This window comes from Phocoena sinus, chromosome 4, assembly GCF_008692025.1.
Source record: "Phocoena sinus isolate mPhoSin1 chromosome 4, mPhoSin1.pri, whole genome shotgun sequence".
NCBI classification, from domain to species: Eukaryota; Metazoa; Chordata; class Mammalia; order Artiodactyla; family Phocoenidae; genus Phocoena; species Phocoena sinus.
The window spans coordinates 108172183-108180148 of NC_045766.1; positions in this window are offsets into that span (position 1 = coordinate 108172183).

The following is a 7966-nucleotide window of genomic DNA, read 5'->3' on the forward strand; positions in this document are numbered from 1 at the left end:
CTACAGGCTAATATCACTGATGAACATAGATGCAAAAATCCTCAACAAAATACTAGCAAACAGAATCCAACAACACATTCAAAGGATCACACACCATGACCAAGTGAGGTTTATCCCAGGAATGCAAGGATTATTCAATATACACAAATCAATCAATGTGATAAACCATATTAAAAAACTGAAGGAAAAAAATATGATCATCTCAATAGATGCAGAAAAATCCTTTGACATAGTTCAACACCATTTATGATAAAAAAACCCTCCAGAAAGTAGACATAGAGGAAACTTACCTCAACATAATAAAAGCTATATATGACAAACCCACAGCCAACATTGTTCTCAAGCTTGAAAAATTGAAAGCATTTCCACTAAGATTAGGAACAAGACGAGGTTGCCCACTCTCACCACTATTATTCAACATAGTTTTGGAAGTTTTAGCCACAGAAATTAGAGAAGAAAAAGAAATAAAAGGAATGCAAAACCAAAAAGAAGAAGTAAAACTGTCACTGTTTGCAGATGACATGATACTATACATAGAGAATCCTAAACATGCTACCAGAAATCTACTAGAGTTAATCAATGGATTTGGTAAAGTAGCAGGATACAAAATTAATGTACAGAAATCTCTTGCATTCTTATATACTAGTGATGAGAAATCTGAAAGACAAATTAAGGAAACACTCCTATTTACCACTGCAACAAAAAGCATAATATATCTAGGAATAACCTACCTAAGGATACAAAAGACCTGTGTGCAGAAAAATCTAAGACACTGATGAAAGAAATTAAAGATGATACAAACAGAGAGATATACCATTTTCTTGGATTTGAAGAATCAACATTGTGAAAATGACTATATTACCCAAAGCAATCTACTGATTCAATGCAATCCATATCAAACTACCACTGGCATTTTTCACAGAACTAGAAAAAAAAATTCACAATTTGTATGGAAACACAAAAGACCCCAAATAGCCAAAGCAATCTTGAGAAACAAAAATGGAATTGGAGGAATCAGGCTCCCTGACTTCAGAATATACTACAAAGCTACAGTAATCAAGACAGTATGGTACTGGCACTAAAACAGGAATATAGATAAATGGAACAGGATAGAAAGACCATAGATAAAGTCATGCACATATGGTTACCTTATTTTTGTTAAAGGATGCAAGAATATACAATGGAGGAAAGACAGCCTCCTCAATAAGTGGTGCTGGGAAAGCTGGACATCTACATGTAAAAGAATGAAATTAGAACACTCCCTATCACGATACACAAAAATAAACTCAAAATCAATTAAAGACCTAAATGTAAAGCCAGCTACAATAAAACACTTAAAGGAAAACATACACAGAACACTTTATGACATAAATCACAGCAAGATCCTTTTGACCCATCTCCTAGAGGAATGGAAATAAAAACAAAAATAAACAAATGGAACCTAATGAAGCTTAAAAGCTTTTGCACAGCAAAGGAAACCATAAACAAGATGAAAAGACAACCCTCATTATGGGAGAAAATCTTTGCAAATGAAGCAACTGACAAAGGATTAATCTCCAAAATTTACAAGCAGCTCATACAGCTCAATATCAAAGAAACAAAAAAACCCACTCCAAAAATGGGCAGAAGACATAAATATACATTTATCCAAAGAAGATATACAGTTTGCCAACAAACACATGAAAGGATGCTTAACATCACTAATCATTAGAGAAATGCAAATCAAAACTACAATGAGGTATCACCTTACACCAGTCAGAATGGCCAACATCAAAAAGTGTACAAACAGTAAATGCCGGAGAGGGTGTGGAGAAAAGGGAACTCTCTTGTACTGCTGGTGGGAATGTAAATGGATACAGCCACTATGGAGAACAGTATGGAGGTTCCTTAAAAAACTAAAAATATAACTACCATATGACTCAGCAACCCCACTACTGGGCATATACCCTGAGAAAACCATAATTCAAAAAGAGCCATGTACTACAATGTTCATTTCAGCACTCTTTACAATAGCCAGTACATGGAAGCAACCTAAGTGCCCATCAATAGGTGAATGGATAAAGATGTGGCACATATATACAATGGAATATTACTCATCCATAAAAAGAAACATAATTGAGTTATTTGTAGTGAGGTGGTTGGACCTAGAGTCTGTCATACAGAGTGAAGTAAGTCAGAAAGAGAAATAAAATACTGTATGCTAACCCATATATATGGAATCTAAAAAAAAAAAAAAGTATTCTGAAGAACCTAGGCACAGGGCAAGAATAAAGATGCAGACATAGAGAATGAACTTGAGTATATGGGGAGGGGGAAGGGTAAACTGGAATGAAGTGAGAGAGTGTCATGGACATATATATACTACCAAATTTAAAATAGCTAGCTAGTGGGAAGAAGCCACATAGCACAGGGAGATCAGCTCAGTGCTTTCTGACCACCTAGAGGATTGAGATGGGGAGGGTGGGAGGGAGATGCAAGAGGAAGGAGATATGGGGATATATGTATATGTTTAGCTGTTTCACTTTATTATACAGCAGAAACTAACACACCATTATAAAGCAATTTTACTACAATAAATAAGTTTAAAAAATAAAATAAAATGTACTTGTATACTTTTATCATGTTTTAATATCCCTTATTTTCATGTTTTCTTTACCTTTTTTATCAGATTTTATGTTTTCCTTGTTAGACACATAGCAGATTTATTATTCCAATACAATCTCAACCTTTACCTTTTAATTGAGGAATTTAAATTATTCCTGTTCATTGTAATTGTGATTACTTTGTGCTTTTAATTAAATATTTTCCCAATCATTTTTATTTGCTTTTTTTGTTGTTTTTCTCCTTTTCATTTTTTAACTATACTTATCATGGTTTCTTTTCTCTCTTTCTTCTTCTAATAATATGAGACACAATAAGTCCTATATTTTTTCTGTTTTTACCCTTAAAAAGTAAATAAATAAAGTAAACCAGAGGAGTTCTACCTTATCTTTTCACTTAATTTGTAATCAATTCCTCAGATAATTGTAGTGATCCACTCCATTCTCCAGAATCTGTTAATTTTTATTTCATTGGAATTATAGTATTCTGCTAGTAAACTTACATTTTGGAGGTTTTGTTTGGCATGGAGTTGTGGCTTCTCAGGTGTTTGCATAGAATCTTCCAGAAATTATTTACTCTCTTGGAGTAATCATGAGTTCAGTACTGCTTTAATTACATTTTTATTTTTTTAATATTTCTTGTGTAATTTTAGTGTGAGTTGGGCTGGAAAGAGATCTGAAAGTCTATGCCCAGTCTGTCATGATAAACGGGAAGAGTCTTTTTATTTCAAGGTTTTTTTTCTCAAATGTTACCTTCTTAGTCAACTTTCTACAGATCTGAACCAAAGTGTATACATTTTTGATGTACAATATAACTTTGTATAGATCTATATTCATACTTGTATTACCATATCTTATGACGTGATAACTGCATATCTTCATGACTTTCTCCTATTTAAAAAACTAAGACCATATCTTAATTACTTTTGGTGTTTGTAACATAGTATGGTTTAAAAGTACAATTTTAAAAATGTATGTTAATCTTATGTTTAATGTCCTGAATAGTATATCATTCTGTATAGAAAAAATAGTGATAAATATTCATAGGAGATCCAGCTTTTAATTCTGGAAAATTATATAAACATATTGGTAAATATAAAATAAATGCATTTAATTGGTATATATCTACATTAAATTAAGTAGTGTAAGATACCAGAAATCTTGTCCCTGGTAAAGCTTTGAACTTCACTCATTGTTTAATAATCATTTAAACTCTCTGATCCTTAGTTTATCCATAATCTGAGAATGAGGTCTACCTTATTTCATTTATTTATATTGCATTTGCTCATCAATGATGGAGCAGAAAGTATGTTTTTTATTTAACACTGACAAGATAATTGAGCAAGACACTATCACTACACTCAAGAGCAAAAATGTGAAAATCAGATGACTTAAAGCATGTGAAACTAAACAATAAACTTTGACTAATACACAAATGCAAGGCATTATTATTACATGCATGCTTTTTCATAATAAGTTAAAATATAAAGACAAACTAAGTTATACCTGCAAGGGTTGTCTGATAAAATCAGAGTCAATAGAGCCTAATAACAGTGTATACCAGTAGTATAGATTAGGTTATTTTTGCTTTTTTAGATATAAAATTAAATTGTAATGAAGTCAGTATCTTCTCATCAGAAAAGCACCAATGCCCTGTAAATTATATATAATTTGACTTCCAACTATTCAGATATAAATACAACATTTAAGGTAAGAAATGATTCCTTAGAACAGGGGTTGGCAAACTAAGGCTTATGCCTGAAATTTGTCCTGCTGCCTGTTTTTGTAGGGCCTGAGAGCTAACATAGGTTTTTACAATTTTAAATGTTTGTAAAACATTTTAAAAAGGAATAATCTTTCAGGACTCTTAAAAATTATGTGAAATTCAAGTTTCAATGTTGTTATGAGCTGAATTATGTCCCCCTAAATTCACACATTGGATCTTTAACCCTCAGTACCTTAGAATGTGATTGTATTTGGATATAGGGCCTTTAAAGAAGCAATTAGGTTAAAATGAAGCCCTTAGGGTGAGCCCTAATCCAATCTGGCTGGTGTCTTACAGGGATAAGGTGGTTGTCAAGCCAAGGAGAGAGACCTCAGAGGAAACCAAACTGCCAACACCTTGAATTTGTTCTTCTAGCCTTCAGGACTGTGAGAAAATTAATTTCTGGTGTTTAAGACACCCAGTATGTGGCATTTCATTATGGCAGCTCTAGCAAACTAATACAAGTGTCCAGAAATAAAACAAAATAAATGGCCAGGCTCATTTGTTTATGTTTCTTCTTGGTGGAAGCTTTCACACTTCAGAGGCAGAGTCGTTATTGTGACAGAAATGGTATGGCCTGAAAGCCTAAAATATTTACTATCTGGACTTTTGTGGAAAATATTTGTCAATTCCTGGTATAGGAATTAGGGATTATATACTTCAGCAGAGAAATTTATGTAATGCTGTGATTTTGAAAAGACTTTCAACATTTTTTAAATATTAACTAGGGAAATGCTACATAATAGCAACTTTTCTCTTTCCCTGTTGCTGTATCATGAGAGGTAGAAAAAAAGAGAATCTAAATAAGTTAGTGTTGCAATACGTTAGGAGCACGTGTAAAATAATTTCTTAATCAAAAGTACTATTACTGATAATTGTGAGAAACTGATTATTACTTTCATGGTAAAACTGTAAGGCTTTGAAAGGTTGAGTAAAGATACAGGAGATAATTTTTATGCTGACATATCCAGAGTCATTAAGCCACATATTATACTGAGAATTAATGTCAAAGAAAGACTCAGGTGAATCCAAAAGAAATATTCTAATAGAAGGATAAGACTAGGTTAACAAATTAGATAAGTTAGATTAAGTTGTGTTAATTATAGTAAAGGGTTAATATCAGAAACAGCAGTAGAACTTGTGTTGCAATCAAGTGGTTCTTATTTTCTTGAGAGTTGGATGAAATGTGAAAAAATGTGAGAAAATGTCAATCCAACTTTTCTATTGAAATTTGGGAAAATAATATATCTCAAGGGACACAGTAGGTGTAAAGAGTTGCAAATGACTAAGCCTTCCAAAGAGAGAAGATTCTCCAAGTCCCAAGGGAAAGAGGTGCATGATGAAAGGGAGCTTCCTTGCCAAAAACTGTTGGATTGGGTTTCTGCAGTTTTATTCAGTACAGAAACAAATTGTAGGCAGTAACCTAGGTCTCCCAGCAACACAGACACATAAGAGAATGTAAGGTTCTATTCCATGAACTCACGCAATTATGTGCTCTAAACAGTTGTGTTCTTATTCAGTATGGAAGGTACAAAGGAAAACAAATGAACAGGTATAGTACCATTGTATTCTTGTATTCTATAGATGTTTGCCCCTACTATGTGCCAGGTGCTCTTATTGGATCTGACATAGAGAGAAGTATGAAGCAGGCTCCTTGTACTCTTATATGTAATAGACTTACGGAAGCAATAAAGTTGTCTTTCACCAATAAATTTGCTAATGTAATCATTTCTTTAAAAATAAAAATCATAAAATTTTAGCTTGATAAAAGTACTATGTATAAGATAAACCTTAGTAGTTTTTCAAGGACTATAGGAAAGCAAACAAAATATGCCTAACCTATAAAAACCCTTATTGTACACTCTTCTTTAGAAGAGTCCTAATATCTACTTGATAACTACCAAGAATATAGCTGTTAAAGAACAGCCTAGTGGTAGATGACAGTTAAAAGAAAACTACCAAGTCATTGATTAAACCTATTTCAGATGATCCAGATTTTCAACAGATAGATATTCAGCATGTATGTGGGTGGAGAAGAGTGCTATATGCATCATATTTAGATTTTTTTCCAGTTAGAAGAATTATAATTTGATAGGCAAACTGAAATTTTTCATAACTGTGCTCCTTATAGATCTATCAGCTAGCAGCTAGAATGTGTGAGACATACACATTATACAAAATTGAAAGTGGGGACTTGAATAATGATGATTTTTAAGATGTGGAAATGGTGGCCAAAATTAGCTTCTCACTTTCAATATCATGAATTCAGGAAATTTAACACCTCTATTCAAAATAAATTACGTTTTCAGACTGAAGTAATTTTCTTCAGATTTCATCCTTTAGAATGAAACAAATTGAATATATTATATAAAACTTTCATAAGAATTTATGGCTCAGGTATTGTTGTAGATGCACAAATTCTGTACCTTCATATTCCTGGCTCTAATATCATACTCTTATTTTAATTATGATACATTTGTCTTTTTTTTTTTTTTCAAATATAACATTTTCTACTATTTCTGACTTAGGATAGTAGTATTGTCAAATTTACCTGAAACAGAACCTATCTTCATATCCTTAAAGTAATTCTTTCAAACAAGGTTTATATTCAGATGAAAGAACTCTGCCCAATCTTCACTTCTATTGTATTCCATAAGGTAACAGAATTTACCAGCTCAGCATCTTTTTTAGGCACTTCCAATAGCAATTAGTAAAAAATAGGAGATGTTTCCTTGCTCTTTATTTCAAACTGTTTATCAGTTAATTCCATTTATCTCCTTAATTATCTGCCATTATTTAGGCATTTTTAATCATTTTGCCTCTTTTTACCTTGTTAATATAGGTGATAATGACAAAGCTTTTTTTTTTTTTTTTTTTTTTTTTTTTTTTTTTTGCGGTACGCGGGCCTCTCACTGTTGTGGCCTCTCCCGTTGCGGAGCACAGGCTCCGGATGCGCGGCCATGGCTCACGGGTCCAGCCGCTCCGCGGCATGTGGGATCTTCCCAGACCGGGGCACGAACCCGTGTCCCCTGCATCGGCAGGCGGACTCTCAACCACTGCGCCACCAGGGAAGCCCCAAAGCTTTTTTTTTTTTTTTTTTGCCCCAAAGCTTTTAATAAGAATCCTAATAAGACTTCCAGCTAGAAAACCTGAAATCTTATCCAGTATGTATTGCATGTAATTAAAAGAAGGAAGATAAAATAAGGAAGGCAGGAAAGAAAGCAGGTGAAAAGAAGGACTAAAGAAGTAAAATGGAAGGAAAATAAGAAAGAGGAAGGAAAGGAAAGAAAGAAAAAGGAAAAAAAGAAAAGAACAAGAAAATTTAATATTACAGAAAAATCTAGCAGCTCACAGAATTCAGGTTCATTTTCACTAGGATTCAAGAAGAATAAACAATGTTAAATGGGTAGATATAAGCTGGACTGATGTAGATTAAGTTATCAAAATATTCATTGGAACAAATTTATGTTTACTTACAAAACACATAGAAATATATATTTTGATTTAGTTGGATATTCTATCATTTTAAGTGTGTCTGACTTCTGGGAGCTTTAAAATACTATTTATGCATTATAACACTTATACACACTTATTTTCTAAT